This window comes from Triticum aestivum, chromosome 6B, assembly GCF_018294505.1.
Source record: "Triticum aestivum cultivar Chinese Spring chromosome 6B, IWGSC CS RefSeq v2.1, whole genome shotgun sequence".
NCBI classification, from domain to species: domain Eukaryota; kingdom Viridiplantae; phylum Streptophyta; class Magnoliopsida; order Poales; family Poaceae; genus Triticum; species Triticum aestivum.
In genome coordinates this window covers 428,112,892-428,132,163 of record NC_057810.1, presented here as the reverse complement: position 1 = coordinate 428,132,163, position 19,272 = coordinate 428,112,892, and positions in this window count along the sequence as shown.

The following is a 19,272-nucleotide window of genomic DNA, read 5'->3' as shown; positions in this document are numbered from 1 at the left end:
GTCCACCCAGATGTGAATTTAAGTTGCCACCTTAAGTAAACCATTAATTGACAATCTCACATTTGTCATGGATACACTCACCCAATCCACGTCTACTAGCATAGCATCGCAATATAAGCAAACGTAGAAGTAACTCCCAAAGGTTTGATAATAAAACAGGTAATATGTACTACCTCATCTACTTCCCAAAACCCACATATTAAACCAGATCCTGATCATGCAATTGTTTGAGGATTGATCTAATGCAATAAAACTGGGTAGTAAAGAGGTATGATCAAAGTGTTACTTGCCTTGCTGATGATCCGTGAAACCTAGAGATTCGAAGTAGCAAGCGGCGCACTTCGGGTACTCTATCGTAAACGAACAAGCATACAATAAGCACTCATCTAATGCATAGGTAAAACTCAAATAAGAGATCTAACCAGTAAGTTCAACTTAAGAACTCCGGTTTGCAAAAAGAATCAAATCAAACGAAGCAACGAAAGTCAAACAGCGAAAGAAACAAGCTTCATTTACTAATCTGGACCTAAGTCAAATTTTACAGTAGCAAAACTTGTTTGAGTTGATTAAACGGAAAGAGGGTTTCGAGACGAAACTCTAGGCGCTTGAATCGCCTGATTCCAATAAACGAGCGAAAAGATATATTAGAACGAAATTCGGATCAGAAATCGCAATCAGAAATAATTGCGGAAAATCCAAGAAAAAGAAAAACGGATGAACAGGTTAACGAACGAACGTTCGCCGTCTGCGGCTAAAATACGAAAACCGTTCGTTAAAACGAACGAACGAACGAATGGGCGTTCGCTAAATAACTAAACCGGGGAAAAAAATAAAACCGATATATATTAAAAAAACCGCAGTTTTAATAAAAAAACGAGCGGTTAACCGGCGAAAACCGGCGGCGGATCCGGTGGCTACCTCCGGCGGCGGTGGACTCCGGCGAGGGCGGCGGCGGTCGGCAGCGAGGTCCGGCGGGTGGCGGCGGTCGGCGGCGATGGCGGGCGGCGGCGGCTGGAGCGGGGCTAGGGTTTAGGGTGCAGGTGGGCTGGGGTGGGCTCGGGGTGCACTATTTAAAGGGGGCCGACCAGGCGGAGTCCTGGCTGAATACGGCCCGAGGTCGGTTCGCGTTTTAAAAAAATCATGCAGAAAAACAAATAAAAGAAATACTAAACAGACTCCCAAAATCCCGAAATAAATTTTCCCCGTCCTCTGAAATCGAGCCGGACAAGATGAACATTTATTTGGGGCCTAAATGCAATTTGAAAAACGTGCATTTTTCCTAATGCAAATAAAAATAGCAATAAAACTCCGAAATAAAATCTTATTTGATTTTATTATTAAATCCTCAATATTTCTTTATTTTGGGAAAGTCATTTTATTTCCTCTCTCATATTTTTATAATAGAAATAATTGAAGATAAAATAATTAGAATCAAATGATCCTATTTTCAAAATTTGAGAAAACTCAAATATGAAAATAACGAAATCCCCAACTCTCTCCATGGGTCCTTGAGTTGCGTAGAATTTCTAGGATCAAGCCAAAATGCAATAAAATATGATATGCAATGATGATCTAATGTATAACATTCCAATTGAAAATTTGGGATATTACAAACCTACCCCCCTTAAGATGAATCTCGTCCTCGAGATTCGGGTTGGCTAGCAAATAGGTGAGGGTGGTCCTTCAGTAGATCTTCTTCTCGCTCCCAGGTGGCTTCATCTTCAGTATGGTGGCTCCACTAAACTTTGCAAAACTTGATAACCTTGCTGCGCGTGACTCGGCCAGCATATTCGAGAATCTTGACTGATTTCTCCTCATAGGTCAAATCACTATCCAACTGAATCGCTTCAAGTGGTACTGTATCTCTCAGCGGTATATCAGCCATCTCTGCGTGGCACTTCTTCAACTGGGAAACGTGAAACACATCGTGAACTCCTGACAATCCTTCGGGCAGTTCCAACTTGTAAGCAACTTCTCCCATACGCTCCAAAACTTTGTATGGTCCGACAAAACGTGGCGCTAACTTTCCCTTAACTCCAAAGCGCTTAACTCCTTGAAGTGGGGATACACGAAGATAAACTCGGTCTCTGTCTTCATAAACTGTTTCCTTGCGTTTAGAATCTTTGTAGCTCTTCTGCCTGGACTGGGCTACCTTGAGCCTATCGCGAATCAACTTCACCTTCTGTTCAGACTCCTTAATCAAATCTGGTCCAAACAATTGTCGGTCTCCAACTTCGTCCCATAACAACGGTGTCCTGCACCTCCTTCCGTACAGAGCTTCAAAAGGGGCCATCTTCAAACTGGATTGATAACTGTATTTGTAAGAGAACTCTGTATATGGCAAATTGTCGTCCCAACTAGATCCATAATCTAGCGCACGCTCTCAGCATGTCTTCCAGAATCTGATTGACTCTCTCGGTCTATCCATCTATCTGCGGATGAAAGGCTGTACTGAACTCTAGCCTGGTACCCAAAGTTTCGTGTAACTGATTCCAGAACTTTGAGGTAAACTGGGTTCCTCTATCTAACACAATGCTCCTTGGAACTCCATGCAGACATACGATTCTAGTCATGTATATCTTTGCCAACTTAGCACTGGTGTAAGTGGTCTTCACTGGGATGAAATGAGCTACCTTCATCAACCGATCGACTAGAACCCATATCGAGTCATAGCCTGAACGAGTCTTGGGCAATCCCGTGAAAAAAATCCATGCCTAGCTTATCCCACTTCCATTCGGGTATCGACAATGGTTGTAGCAATCCTGCTGGCTTCTGATGCCCTGTCCTCACTCTCTGACATACATCACATACTGCTACATACTCCGCAATATCTTTCTTCATTCCGGTCCACCAGAAAGTGTCCTTCAAATCTAGGTACATCTTGGTATTTCCTGGGTGAACCGAATATGGTGAATCATGGGCCTCCTGCAGATTCAACTTGCTGATCTCCGGGTCATTAGGCACATAAATGTGGTCCTCAAAACATAAGGTATCGTGCTCATCCTCACGAAAACCTTTAGCTTTTCCTTTGCTCATCTTCTCCTTTATCTCGGCAATCTCCTTGTCAGTCTTCTGAGCTTCTCTGATCTTATCCATCAAAGTAGACTGAATCTCCAATGCTGCTACATAGCCACTCGGAACTATCTCCAAACATAGCTCACGAAGATCCTCGGCTAAATCCTTTGGTAACTCTCCGGTCATGAGCGTGTTGACATGGCTCTTGCGGCTCAATGCATCGGCTACTATGTTAGCCTTTCCGGGATGATAATGCAATCTCATATCATAATCCTTAATGAGCTCCAACCATCTCCTTTGCCTGAGGATCAACTCCTTCTGCGTGAAGATGTACTTCAAACTCTTGTGATTCGTGTACACCTCACAATGGTTTCCGATGAGGAAATGTCTCCATGTCTTCAATGCATGCACTACGGCTGCTAACTCCAAATCGTGTGTAGCATAATTCCACTCATGGGGCTTAAGCTGTCGTGAGGCATACAAAACAACTCTTCCCTCCTGCATAGGCACTGCTCCAAGTCCTCGACGAGAAGCGTCGCAATATACTTCATAATCCTTGCGCTGATCAGGCAAAATCAACACTGGTGATGTAACCAAACATTTCTTCAACTCCTGGAAACTGGCCTCACATTCCTCAGTCCATTTGAACTTGGTGTCCATCTTCAACAACTCCGTCATGGGCTTTGCAATCTTTGGAAATTCTCAATGAACCTCCGGTAGTATCCTGCGAGTCCAAGAAAACTCCGGATCTCTCCAACTATTGTTGGGGCTTCCCAATTTGTCACAGTGACAACTTTGGTGGGGACTGCTGCTATTCCTTCTCCGGATATAACATGTCCGAGAAATCCAACTTCCTTCAACCAAAACTCACATTTGCTGAACTTGGCATATAACTGATGTTCTCTGAGCTTCCCAAGTACCAAACACAAATGCTCCTTATGCTCCTCTTCATTCTTTGAGTAGACCAAAATGTCATCAATGAACACCATGACGAACTTATCCGGAAACTCCATAAACACCGTGTTCATCATGTTCATGAAATAGGTAGGTGCGTTAGTCAGACCAAGTGACATAACGGTATACTCATACAGCCCGTACCTGGTGGTAAAAGCCGTCTTAGGTATATCCTACTCTCGAATCTTCAACTGGTGGTATCCTGATCACAGATCGATCTTGGAAAATACCTTAGCTCCTTGCAATTGGTCAAACAAATCATTGATCATCGGCAGCGGGTACTTCTTCTTGATTGTCACTTCATTCAATCCTTGATAATCAACAACAATTCTCAACGATCCATCCTTCTTCTCCACTAGAAGTACCGGCGATCCCCAAGGTGACGAACTTGGGCGAATATAGCCTTTATCCAGTAACTCTTTAATATGCTTCTTAATTTCCTCCAAATCTTTTGCGGGCATCCGGTACAGTCTCTTAGATATCGGACCTGTGCCTGGCAAAAGCTCAATCAAAAACTCAATGTCTCTATCCGGTGGCATGCCTGGCAACTCCTCTGGAAATACGTCAGGGAAATCCTTCACCACTGGTACTTCCTCCTGTACAACTCCTGATAAGGAATTTACTTGAGTCCTCTTCGGCACATGCCGGGATACATACTTGATCCTTCTTCCTTCTTGCGTGGTAAGCAAAATCGACTTACTATCGCATTCAATGTTCTCTCCATACTTCGATAACCAATCCATGCCTAATATCACATCCAGTCCTTGTGATTCCAATACTATTAGGTCTGAGGGAAACACATAGTTACCAATCCTTAATGGTAACCGATCACACCATAGACTAGCCATATACTCTGCTCCTGGCGAGGTTACTAACATGGGTGACCTAAGAGCTTGGGTTGGCAGGTTATATTTATCCACAAATCCCCTTGATATGTATGAATGTGATGCACCAGTATCAAAAAGAACGATTGCAGTAAATGACTTAACTAAAAACTTACCTATTACTGCATCTGACTGGGCTTCAACCTCCTCCACGCTAACGTGGTTCACCTGTCCTTTGTTGAAAGGGTTAGGCTTCTTCCCAGAGCTTCCATTGTCGTTTCCATTCTTTGCTTCAGGACATTCTGTGGCATAATGTCCAGTCTTCTGGCATTTGTAGCAGGTAATGTGGCTCAGATCCCTCTTGGCTGGTGTTGATGGGTTGGTACGGTTCTGGTCGTTGCTTCCTCCATTCCCATTACCATTCTTGGGGCCACTATGGTTGTGCGAACACCCTCCTCCATGGATATGCTGAAATTGTCCTCCCGAGTTCGGGGTAAAACGAGGCTTCTGCTGAGCTCCAGAATTGTACTTCCCTTGTCCATACTTCCTCTTGCGGTTGTCAATCTGCTGCTGCTTCCCTTCAATCATGAGAGCTCTATCTACCAACTCCTTGTAGTTGTTGAAGGTTGCTACCATCAACTGCATGCTCAGCTCATCATTCAGTCCTTCCAGAAACTTCTCCTGCTTAGCTACATCTGTAGCAATGTCATCTGGGACATAACGTGCTAGCTTACTAAAGTCATCCACATACTGGCCAACAGTACGTCCTCCTTGGCGCAAGTTGCGAAACTCACGCTTCTTCGTGGCCATAGCTCCTGCTGAAACATGGGCAGTACGGAAAGCCTGCTGAAACTGATCCCATGTGACAATGTCCATGGGATAATTGGCTGTGAAATTCTCCCACCATGATGCTGCGGGTCCATCAAGCTGATGTGCAGCAAAATGCACCTTCTCCGCATCTGTGCATCCTGCAGTGGTCAACTCCCTTCCCATCTTGCGGAGCCAATCATCTGCAACTATCGGCTCGGTGCTACTGGAAAACACCAGCGGATTCAGCCTCAAGAAATGGGCTAAGTGATTAACATGTGGTGGTGGTGGGTTGTTGTTGTTGTTCCCCTGATTCTGATTCTGGACTAACATCTGCATCAATGCATTTTGCTGCTGGATCAACTGAGTGAGCTCTAGTGGGAAAGCAAATCCATTGTCACGTCTCGGAGGCATCTGAGGTTTTAGAAAAGATGAGAAAATAGAATAGAATGAGGTCTATAGAGAGAAACACTACCCATATGCACATGAGACAAATTCAAACAATATCACTTCAATCAATTCAAGCAAGGGCATACAACGGTCTAACTATCATTACAAAAGTGCTCCGACTATACTATATACATGGGGGAATACTACTACTGTTATGGTGGTCGACTAGAAAAATTGATCGGTCGAAGACTCCATGATATCTGCTCCAGCTTCATCAACAAAGTCATCATCGCTATCGTCTGGGTCTGAGTCGGTGTCGTCGATGATGATGTAGTTCTCCGGGTAAGTGCAATCATCGTCTTCTCCTCCAGTCGCGGGGAATCCCATAAATACTTTTAGCTTCTTCTTCAGATCATCATTCTTCTCCACGAGTGTCTTCATTTCCTCCTCATATCCATCGCGTGTAGACTTGAGTTCTTCCTCCAGCTCCATGATCCTGGTCATAGCCTTCTTTAGATCTATCATGCCTGCGCACATCTGGTTCTCCTGGCGACGAATGTGCTGGTTTAACTCCTGGATGAAAGCTGCAATTGATCTATCCTTCCTAGTGCTGATCATCTCCCATTGCTCATCTCGGTGCCCACAAATCTGGTAGATAGTATCCTTTAGATCCTTGTGGTAAACTTCTCCAATGCATCCCATTGTGATGTGGGCTGCCATGCTCTTTCCTAGACTCCAGGTTGGTGCATCAAAGGAAAACTCTATGGGCTCAGTGACAGGCATGAACATCCTTCCTGGAACATGAACTTGAATCATCCAACACTCCTCTTCTGGTAAAGTGGCGATGTAGGTCCCGGTGAAACTTGGTACTCCGATGTTTAGGTATCTAGTGACTTCCTTCAAGTGGCGTCCAAAGGGTGTATCTTCATGTGGTTGCGTGAACTTGTTCCTTGCATCAGCCATCCTAAAAGAGTAGAAAAGATGAGGAGTCAGAAATGAGAAGAGAGATTAGTGATCTAGGGCTTTAGCTTAGTGGTCGTGTCCTACAGTCAGCATGTGCTCTGATACCATCTTGCAGCGACCAGACCTCAAACAGTCTGATCTCTGTGCATCAGTGTCATCCCTGGATCGGTAATGCTGACACGCATAGTACTTGAAGGATTTATAACAGAGTAGCAATCACACACTTATTACATCGAATGTCTCAAAAGAGAACTTATTACAATAAATATGGCTTAAGGCCATCTAATAATGATAACAACGGAAGGCATGGAAGATAAGCGAGTCCATCAACTCCAACGGCATCACTGAGTATAAGACCACGACCTAAGGCACCTTACTCGTCATCTGAAAAGTCTGCAACATGAACGTTGCAGCCCGAAACGGGTCAGCATATGAAATATGCTGGCAATGTAACACATAGAGAGTAATGAACAGAATAAATGCTATACTGCATGCATATATGGCTGGTGGAAAGCTCTATGGTTACAATTTTGCATAAAGCCAATTTTTCCCTACAACAAAGGAATAAATTTTATTTAACTATCATGGTGGTTGTTAAACATTGAGAAGGTTCCTCCAACTCAATCTCAATTAAGCATCAACATTAACCCAACAAAATTAAATTAAGTAACATGATGAGATTCACATGATAATCCAAGTACTAGATACTCAAAACGTCCATAACCGGGGACACGGCTAACCATGATTAATTTATACACTCTGCAGAGGTTTGCGCACCTTTCCCCGCAAGACTCGATCTCATCTGCTTGATTTCTTGCACTACATGGTGTTTGAGAAACGGATCACCGAGACACAGTCTTTCGAAGCATTAACTCTCTACTCCAGGTAGACAATACCAACCTACATCCCCTACATCTGCTAGTCTACCTCTTCAAGAGCTCATGCAACTTAATCAACTATGCTAGAGCCCATAGTAGCATGCGGCTGCACACGGAAGTTTCTAGCATGAATAATCTCATGATCCCTTTGAGCCTGGGTGGCGGTCCATAGGAGAATCACACGGTACCCCGAGATTTCCAAAAATACAAGCAACACTGGGTTCCCCAGGTGCCTCAATCCACCCAGATGTGAATTTAAGTTGCCACCTTAAGTAAACCATTAATTAACAATGTCACATTTTTCATGGATACACTCACCCAATCCACGTCTACTAGCATAGCATCGTAATATAAGCAAACATAGAAGTAACTCCCAAAGGTTTGATAATAAAACAGGTAATATGTACTACCTCATCTACTTCCCAAAACCCACATATTAAACCAGATCCTGATCATGCAATTATTTGAGGATTGATCTAATGCAATAAAACTGGGTAGTAAAGAGGTATGATCAAAGTGTTACTTGCCTTGCTGATGATCCGTGAAACCTAGAGATTCGAAGTAGCAAGCGGCGCACTCCCGGTACTCTATCGTAAACGAACAAGCATACAATAAGCACTCATCTAATGCATAGGTAAAACTCAAATAAGAGATCTAACCAATAAGTTCAACTTAAGAACTCCTTTTTGCAAAAAGAATCAAATCAAACGAAGAAACGAAAGTCAAACGGCGAAAGAAACAAGCTTCGTTTACTAATATGGACCTAAGTCAAATTTTACAGCAGCAAAACTTGTTTGAGTTGGTTAAACGGAAAGAGGGTTTCAAGATGAAACTCTAGGCACTTGAATCGCCTGATTCTGATAAACGAGCGAAAAGATATACTAGAACGAAATTCGGATCAGAAATCGCGATCAGAAATAATCACGGAAAATCCGAGAAAAAGAAAAACGGACGAACGTTCGCTGTCTGCGGCTAAAATACGAAAATCGTTCATTAAAACGAACGAACGAACGGGCGTTCGCTAAATAACTAACCCGGGGAAAAAATGAAATAAAACCGATCTATATAAAAAAACAAATGCGGTTTTAATAAAAAAACCGAGCGGTTAATCGGCGAAAACCGGCGGCGGATCCGGTGGCTACCTCCGGCGGCGGCGGACTCCAGCGAGGGCGGCGGCGATCGGCGGCAAGGTCCGGCGGGTGGCGGCGGGCGACAACGGACGGCGGTGGCGGCGGCTAGGGTGGGGCTAGGGTTTGGGGCGCGGGTGGGCTGGGGTGGGCTCGGGGGCGCACTTTTTAAAGGGGGCCGGCCAGGCGGAGTCCTGGCCGAATACGGCTTGAGGTCGGTTCGCGTTTTTTAAATAATTTCGCGCAGAAAAACAAATAAAAGAAATACTAAACGGACTTCAAAAATCCCGAAATAAATTTTCCCCGTCCTCTAAAATCGAGCCGGACAAGATGAACATTTATTTGGGGCCTAAATGCTTTTGAAAACGCACATTTTTCCTAATCCAAATAAAAATAGCGATAAAACTCCGAAATAAAATTTTATTTTATTTTATTATTAAATCCTCAATATTTCCTTATTTTGGGAAAGTCATTTTGTTCCCTCTCTCATATTTTTATAACAGAAATAATTGAAGATAAAATAATTAAATTATATGATCCTATTTTCAAAATTTGAGAAAACTCAAATATGAAAATAACGAAATCCCCAACTCTCTCCGTGGGTCCTTGAGTTGCGTAGAATTTCTAGGATCAAGCCAAAATGCAATAAAATATGATATGCAATGATGATCTAATGTATAACATTCCAAATTGAAAATTTGGGATGTTACATAGGCAATGTTAAACTAACATATATACACAGGTTATGGCATACACAGTAAAAACATATATGCTTGCACGTCCAATAAAAGTAAATACAAAATAAATTATCTTCAGGCGTTGTTGATTCCGGTTCATACTGGTACATAACAAACTCTTGAGTTGTTCTCATTCTCAATGAAGCTATTGTTTCATATCAGTAAAATGATGACATGCCCGATGTCTGTAATGATGGAGTAATTACCAGAATTATGGAGGCGAGGCAATAAATTAAAAAGATTGATTCAATATTTTTTTTCTAATATTTCCACGATCAATTAAAATTTAACAACTAAATTCAAATGGTGTTCCATATTTTGTTTTGATATCGTAAACATATGTTAATTCAGGTACAAAATGAGTCATGTAGCTGACTCGAGATCAGCTATAGAATTAAAAAGAGTTACCTAATATTTATTCTATAATTTGTATGGTGAATTAAAATTTAATGACTAGATTCTCTATTTTTTATCGCTAATTTTCTTTTGATTCAAATGATGTTCCATATTTTGTTTTGATATGGTAGACATATGTTTATTCAAGTCCAAAATTATTTTCAAGACAAGTTTAAACTTGCTAAATTTCTTTCAGATGCTTCACGAGATGTCTCAACCTGAACTTATTCATAAACTGTAACATCTTGGTAGTTCATCTACAGTAATCACATACTAATGGTGCCATGTCATTGTAATTAACTTGCTAAACCTCGCTTTGATCCAAACCGAGTTCAAATTCAAAAGTTAAAATAAAGTCAAAATAATAATTCTTCAATCGGTAAAACAAAAATATTTGTTGGATTGAAAATAATCACTAAGTAATTTTCATGAAGAAGCCGACCTAAATTGAATTATTAAAAGGCCTCTAACCCATTTAAAATTGTGCCAGCAACATTTAAAATTAACAGTTTAAATGTAAATAAATAATTAATCTTTCCAAAAATAATTTGTAACTCTGTGTGCTAACTCAAATCATTGGCTAGTAGTTATGGGACAAATTTCATATTCATCTAAATTCATTTAACAGCAAAAGAAATACAAAACAATAACTAAAATATAAAGAAAAAAGTTTTAAAAAGAAAAGGGCCTATTGCTACAGTGGACAGCCCAAGCCCTCCTAAGGCCTTCTCCTTCCCGTGTACACAGGAGAAGGCGGGGCCATGGCGTGGCATAGGGCGTGTTTGGTTGCCTGGGTGGCATAGGGAGCTCAGGCGGCGGCGGCGATGGGTTACTCGATCCAATCTGATGTGTGAGAGAGAGGAGGAGGAGAAGGAGACACGGGACGGGAGTTGTGGCTGCACGCGCGAGCCTGGCTCAGAGATACGGCCGATTCCTGCATGCCCCTCAGCCTGGCTGAGAGGCCTCCTTTTGCTTCGGTTGGGCCAGGCTGAGCAGGCCGCACAAGCCACCAAACATAATAGATTTTGCATGGCGGGTGCAACCCAGGTGCCACACAAGAAACCAAACACGCCCATAGCTGCGCCCATCCATGCCCCTCTTCACGATCTGGACGCGCCCGACACTGCCATCACCATGGGTTCCCTCGCCACCGCGGCCATCGTCGTTCCCTTCAGCTAAGCTCGCGCCAGGAGCTTTCGTTGCCTCGCCTTCGCCGACTCCGAGCAGCAGATCGAGTCTAGCCCCACTTCTTTGGCTGGATCCCCATCTCCTCATCTACGGTCACCGCCGACAATCCCGTCTATTCGCCGAACAACGCTCCTAGACTGTCATTGGCCCACTCCTGTGCTCCTCGGTGATCCACCGCACCTCCCCCCGCCTCTCTGCTAGGCTCAATCCCGAGCCTCTAGCTGCCTTCTCCGTCGCGACCGTAGCCTCCATCTCCGCCCCAATCGCCACCTCACGCCCGAAGCCACCAGTGTTTGCGCGCGACCCTCCCTCCCCGCCCCGCGCATTGCCTCCCTCGCTCCGCCGCTCCTGCCTTTCTCCGTGCCCGCGTACTACTGCTCCCCCGCGGCCTCGCCCATTGCCGCCACCGTAGCCCCCATGCCAGCGCCAGGCCGTGCCCACCCCGCGGTCGCTCGCCTCCGCTGCCTATCACCGCTGCCACCCCGGCTCCGCCCGGCCGCTCCTCCCGCGTGGTCGTGGCCGCCCGCGCCCCCTACCTCGCATGGCCATCCTCTGTCGCGAGCCACGGCGCCCGCACGCGCACCCTCGCACCCGCGACTGCAGCCGCAACCGCTGCCGCCTGCTGCTTTGATGTCTGTCGCCGCCTTCCACTGCGCTCTAGCTGCACCTCGCCTCTGCCCGCTCGCCGGCGCCGCCCATGCTCGCCTCCTGGCGCCAGGCCGTCGTTGTTTCCCCTGGTGCGTGCTCGCGCGCGAGCCCGACCACTTGAGTCAGCCCTGTGTAGTTAGGAGATACTAACTCCTAATTAGATTAGTAAATAACCCCCACTAATTATTCATTAACAGTAGGCCCCACTTGCTAATTAGTCTAATCTAAAAATTAAATCCATTGTTTAAATTATGTCCGACTTGCAACGCCCCCCCTAACTAGTTTATTTTAAACACACTGTTAAAAAAAGTGAGACACTGATAGTAGGACCCCACCGGTCAGTTTGACCAGGTCAACAATCAACCCAGTTGACTGTTGACTGTTGACTAGGCTGCTGACTGGGCAGTGGCCCCACCTATCATCCACTTAGGCTAGCTCAGAGTGGGTGCACATAGTAATTACTATTATATTTTCAAATTAAAATTAAATCGAGAAATTTCATAAAACATTAAAACTTTAGAAAATCATATAAAATAATCCGTAACTCCGATGAAAAAGTTTTATATATGAAAAATGTTCAGAAAATAAGACAAATGCGAATACTCCATCCACATATCTGTCACATGCCCATCATAACAAACATGTAACCTTCCCCTTCGGTTCGTTTGTTCGATAATTGCCCGGAGCCAGGAAAATATTCCCGGATATTTTCTCGCTCTGCTTGTAACACGTAGCCCTGCGTTAGGCCACACTTAGCATAGCTTACGGCCTTGTCATGCTTTATGTTGCTTTGTATGCCTGTTATTTATTGTTTCTTCCACCTAGCTCCTTCGTGTCCGATAGACCCCGAGACCATTGACGCTTCGATGTTCGACTACGGCTACGCTTCTGAAGATTCCTTTCGTCTACAGAGCAACCAGGCAAGCAAACCCCCCTTGATCATTGTGATATCGCCCATTCCATTCTCTCTCATGCTTGCATTAGATTTTGCTATTATTTGATTGCTCCTATTTTCTGATGCATAGCCTGCTTTTGTACCATGCTTTGTACCTTATCTACTTATCCTATATGCTTAGTATAGGTTGGTTAGTGACCCATCAGCGACCCCTCACCTTGTCCTTGTTGCCCCCTGGATTACCAGGGGACTTGATCAACGTGATCAATGTCCAGAGCCTGACACATCACATCACCCCCCTTAGTTGTACGACTCTGTAGAGCTATTATCGAGTGCTGAGGGTGATACCTCGTATAGCACTTCTGGTATTACTCTGTAGTGTAGCTAGTCGGGCGTGGTCTTCGAGGGTGATTCCTCCTTCACCACTCCCGATAATGACTCTGTCGTGCAACCCCTCAAGTGTGGACCATCGAGGGTGATTCCTCCAAGTCCACCTTGACAGTTACATCGAGTGGGAATCCATCGAGAGTGATTCCTTGGGTCCCCTCCTTGTTGTTTTTGACACACGGTTACTTTGACTTTACCACAGAACCATGATGAAGTCGGGTCGGCCCAAGGAGTACCCGCGAGAGAAATGTGACGAGTGATGTGAAGTCGGGTTGACCTGGAGGGTACCCGCGAGTTTTCTATGCGGCATGCTACTTCTTGAGCTTGCATTGATTTTTTTCCTTGAAGAGGAAAGGGTGATGCGGCAAAGTAGAGAGAAGTATTTCCCTTAGTTAAGAACCAAGGTATCAATCCAGTAGGAGGTACAAGCAAGTCCCCAATAGATGCACCTGCACAAACTAACAAACACTTGCACATAACGCAAAAAGGTGGTTGTCAATCCCTTCACTGTCACTTGCAAGAGTGAGATCTAATAGAGATAGATATAAACAATAAGTAAAAGGCAAAATAAAGTAAATATAAATAAATTGCAGCAAGGTATTTTTGGGTTTTTGGTTTTATAGATATGAAAATATATGATGGAAAATAGACCCGGGGGCCATAGGTTTCACTAGAGGCTTCTCTCTTGAAGAAAATATGATGGGTAAACAAATTACTGTTGAGCAATTGATAGAAAAACGCAAAGTTATGACGATATCCAAGGCAATGATCATGAATATAGGCATCACGTCCGTGACAAGTAGACCGACTCCTGTCTGCATCTACTACTACTACTCGACACATCGACCGTTGTCCAGCATGCATCAAGTGAATTAAGTTAACAAGAACGGAGTAATGCCTTAAGCAAGATGACATGATGTAGAGGGATAGATCCAATCAATATGGTAAAAACTCAATCTTTTTATCCTTAATGGCAACAATACAAATATGTGCTCGTCACCCCTACTGTCACTGGGTGAGGACACCACAAGATTGAACCCAACACAAAGCACCTCTCCCATTGCAAGAAAAACCAATCTAGTTGGACAAACCGAATTGATAGATAGGAGATAAATACAAAGCTATCTTAATCATGCATAAAAGAGTTCAGAGAAGACTCAGATAATATTCATAGATAATCTGATCATAAATCCACAATTTATGGGATCTCAACAAACGCACCTCAAAAGAATGTTACATCAAATAGAACTCCAAGAACATCGAGGAGAACATTGTATTAAAGATCAAAGAGAGAGAACAAGTCATCTAGCTACTTGCTATGGACCCGTAGGTCTGTGGTAAACTACTCACACATCATCGGAAGAGCAACAAGGTTGGTGTAGAGGCCCTCAGTGATCGAATCCCCCTCCGGCGGAGTGCCGGAAAATGCCCCAAGATGGGATCTCACGAGAACAGAAGCTTGTGGCAGCGGAAAAGAATTTTTGGTGTGCCCTCTGGTGTAGGGGGGTATTTGATAATTTATAGTGCTGGAGTTAGGGTTAGAAGAGGCACACGGGGCCCACAAGCCCTGAGGGCGCCTGTGATGCCCCGACTCGACCGTACACTAATCATACACGCAAATGTGTATGATCAAAACTAGGGACTCACAGGAAAATATCACAACACAACTCTAGACACAAATTGAAGTAACACAAGCTTCATACTACAAGCCAGGGGCCTCGAGGGCTCGAATACAAGCTTGATACACAAGAGTCAGCGGAAGCAACAATATCTTAGTACAGGCATAAGTTAAACAAGACTGCCTTAAGAAGGCAAACACAAAAGCAACAACGATCAAAGAGGCAAGGCCTCATGCCTGGGACCTCCTAGTCGCCGGCGGTCTCCATGTAGCAGTAGGCTCTGTCAGGGTAGTAGTATCCGTCGGTGGTGGCATCTGGCTCCTGGGATCCACCCTCTTGTCACAGCAACTGGAAAGAAGGAATAAGAAGGGGGAAAAGGGGGTAGCAAAGCTACTATTAGTACTCATCTGAAGTACTCACAAGCATCAGATCTATTCTAAGTATGCATCGATATCAAATGGAAGGGTTGTATCTGTGGACTGAACTATAGAATGCCAGAATAGAGGGAAGTCCTAGCCTATCAAAGACTAGCATCTTCAAGCATCTTGCAGCATGTAGAAGAGTAAAGAATAGCATATTATCATTTAACAAGCATGTTGTAGAATTAATGCCCAGAGTGTTGGGAAACGTAGCATGCAATTTCAAAACAATTACTACGCTCACGCAAGATATATCTAGGATATGCATATCAATGAGAGGGGGAGAGTGTGTCCACGTACCCTCATAGACCGAAAGTGGAAGCGTTTGACAACGTGGTTGATGTAGTCGAACTTCTTCTCGTCCAAACCGATCAAGCACCGAACGTATGGCACCTCCGAGTTCTGCACACGTTCAGCTCGATGGCGTCCCTCGAACTCTTGATCCAGCAAAGTGTCGAGGGATAGTTTCGTCAACACGATGGCGTGGTGATGGTGATGGTGAAGTGATCTGCGCAGGGCTTTGCCTAAGCACTATGAAGATATGACCGGGGGCGTAAACTGTGGAGGGGGGGGGGCGCACATGGCTAACAATTGTTATTGTGTGCTTGTGAGGCGCCCCCTCCCCACATATATATAGGTGGGAGGGGAGGAGAGGCAGCAAGGGGCACCCTAGGGTTGGCCGCCCCCCTAGGGGCCCTGCCTTGCCCTGCGCCCTCCCTTTACATGTATGCATGAAGGGGAAGGAAAGAGGGGGGTGAGGGAAGGAAGTGGGAATCCTAATCCACACTTTCCTTGCCCTTCCCCCTTTCCTTCTCCTCCTCATATAGCCTTATAGGGCGCACCAACCCCTTGTGGGCTGGTGTGTTCCTTCACAAGGCACATATGGCCCATAGGATTGTCGGGGGTACCCGAAACACCTTCCGATGACCCGATAAGTACCCGATACCCTCCCGAACACTTTTGGTGTCCGAATACCATCGTCCTATATATATCAATCTTTACCTCTCGACCATTTCAAGACTCCTCGTCATGTCCGTGATCTCATCCAGGACTCCAAACAACATTCGATCACCAAATCACATAACTCATATAATACTAAATCGTCATCGAACGTTAAGCGTGCGGACCCTACGGTTCGAGAACTATGTAGACATGACCGAGACACCTCACTGGTTAATAACGAATAGCGGAACCTGGATGCTCATATTGGCTCCCGCATAATCTACGAAGATCTTTATCGGCCAAATTGTTATGACAACATACGTTATTCCCTTTGTCCATCATTATGTTACTTGTCCGAGGTTCGATCGTCGGTATCCACATACCTAGTTCAATCTCTTTACCGACAGGTCCCTTTACTTGTTCAGTAATACATCATCCTATAACTAACTCATTAGTTACTTTCCTTGCAAGGCTTCTTATGATGTGCATTACAGAGAGGGCCCAAAGATACCTCTCCGATACTCGGAGTGACAAATCCTAATCTCGATCTATGCGAACCCAACAAACACCTTCAGAGATACCCGTGGAGCATCTTTATAATCACCCAGTTATGTTGTGACGTTTGATAGCACACAAGGTATTCCTCCGGTATCTGGCAGTTGCATAATCTCATAGTCGAAGGAATATGTATTTGACATGAAGAAAGCAATAGCAATAAAACTGAACGATCAATATGCTAAGCTAACGGATGGGTCTTGTCCATCACATCATTCTCCTAATGATGTGATCCCATTCATCAAATGACAACACATGTCTATGGTTAGGAAACTTAACCATCTTTGAGTAACAAGCTAGTCTACTAGAAGCTTACTAGGGACGGGGTGTTTTGTCTATGTATCCACACATGTATCAAGTTTCCAGTTAATACAATTCTAGCATGAATAATAAACATTTATCATGAATAAGGAAATATAAAATAACAACTTTATTATTTCCTCTAGGGCATATTTGCTTCAGTCTCCCACTTGCACTAGAGTTAATAATCTAGTTCACATCGCTATGTGATTAACACCCATAGTTCACATCGCCATGTGACTAACACCCAAAGAGTTTACTAGAGTCAATAATCTAGTTCACATCGCCATGTGATTAACACCCAAAGAGTACTAAGGTGTGATCATGTTTTTCTTGTGAGAGAGGCTTAGTCAACGGGTCTGTCACATTCAGATCTGTATGTATTTTGCAAATTTCTATGTCTACAATGCTTTGCATGGAGCTACTCTAGCTAATTGCTCCCACTTCCAATATGTATCCAGATCGAGACTCAGAGTCATCCAAATTGGTGTCAAAGCTTTCATCAACGTAACTCTTTACAATGAACTCTTTATCACCTCCATAACCGAGAAATATTTCCTTAGTCCTCTAAGGATAATTTTGACCGCTGTCCGGTGATCTACTCCTGGATCACTATTGTACCCTCTTGCCAAACTAATGGAAAGGTACTCAATAGGTTTGTTACACAACATGGCATACTTTATAGAACCTATGGCTGAGGCATAGGGAATGACTTTCATTCTTTCTTTATCTTCTGTCGTGGTTGGGTTTTGAGTCTTTACTCAACTTCACACCTTACAATATAGGCAAGAACCCCTTCTTTGACTGATCCATTTTGAACCAATCTTGTCAAGGTATGTACTTATTGAAAGTCTTATCAAGCGTCTTGATCTATCTCTATAGATCTTGATGCCCAATATGTAAGCAGCTTCACCGAGGTCTTTCATTGAAAAATTCTTATTCAAATATCCTTTTATGCTATCCAGAAATTCTACATCATTTCAATCAACAATATGTCATCCACATATAATATCAGAAATGCTACAAAGCTCCCACTCACTTTCTTGTAAATACAGGCTTCACCATAAGTCTGTATAAAACCATATGCTTTGATCACCTTATCAAAGCGTATATTCCAACTCCGATATGCTTGCACCCATCCATAGATGGATCGCTGGAGTTTGCACACTTTTTCAGCACCTTTAGGATCGACAAAACCTTTTGGTTGCATCTGATACGTCCATTTTGCATCATGCTTTTATATCGATATTTATTGCATTGTGGGCTGTTATTACACATTATGTCACAATACTTATGCCTTTCCTCTCTTATTTTACAAGGTTTACATGAAGAGGGAGAATGCCGGCAACTAGAATTCTGGGCTGGAGAAGGACCAAATATTAGAGACCTATTCTGCACAACTCCAAAAGTCCTGAAACTCCACGAAAGTCAGCTTTGGAATATATTAAAAATATTGGGCGAAGAAATCACCAGAGGGGGGCCACCCACTGTCCACGAGGGTGGAGGGCGTGCCCTACCCCCAAGGCGCGTCCCCTGCCTCGTCGGCCACCTTGAAGCCCCCCGATGCCCATCTTCTGGTATAAGGTGTCTTTTGCCCTGGAAAAAATCATAAGGAAGCTTTCAGGACGAAGCACCGCCGTCTCGAGGCGGAACCTTGGCGGAACCAATCTAGGGCTCTGGCGGAGCAGTTCTGTTGGGGAAACATCCCTCCGTGAGGGGGAAATTGTCACCATCGTCATCACCATCAATCCTGTCATCTGGAGGGGGTCAATCTCCATCAACATCTTCACCAGAACCATCTCCTCTCAAACCCTAGTTCATCTCTTGTATCCGATCTTTGTCTCAAAACCTCAGATTGGTACCTATGGGTTGCTAGTAGTGTTGATTACTCCTTGTAGTTGATGCTAGTTGGTTTATTCGGTGGAAGATTATATGTTCAGATCCTTTGTGCACATTAATACCCCTCTGATTATGAACATGAATATGATTTGTGAGTAGTTACGTTTGTTCCCGAGAACATGGGAGAAGTCTTGTTAAAGTAGTCATGTGAATCTGGTATTCGTTCGATGTTTTGATGAGATGTATGTTGTCTTTCCTCTAGTGGTGTTATGTGAATGCCGACTACATGACACTTCACCATTGTTTGGGCCTAGGGGAAGGAATCGAGAAGTAATAAGTAGATGATGGGTTGCTAGAGTGACAAAAGATTAAACCCCAGTTTATGCGTT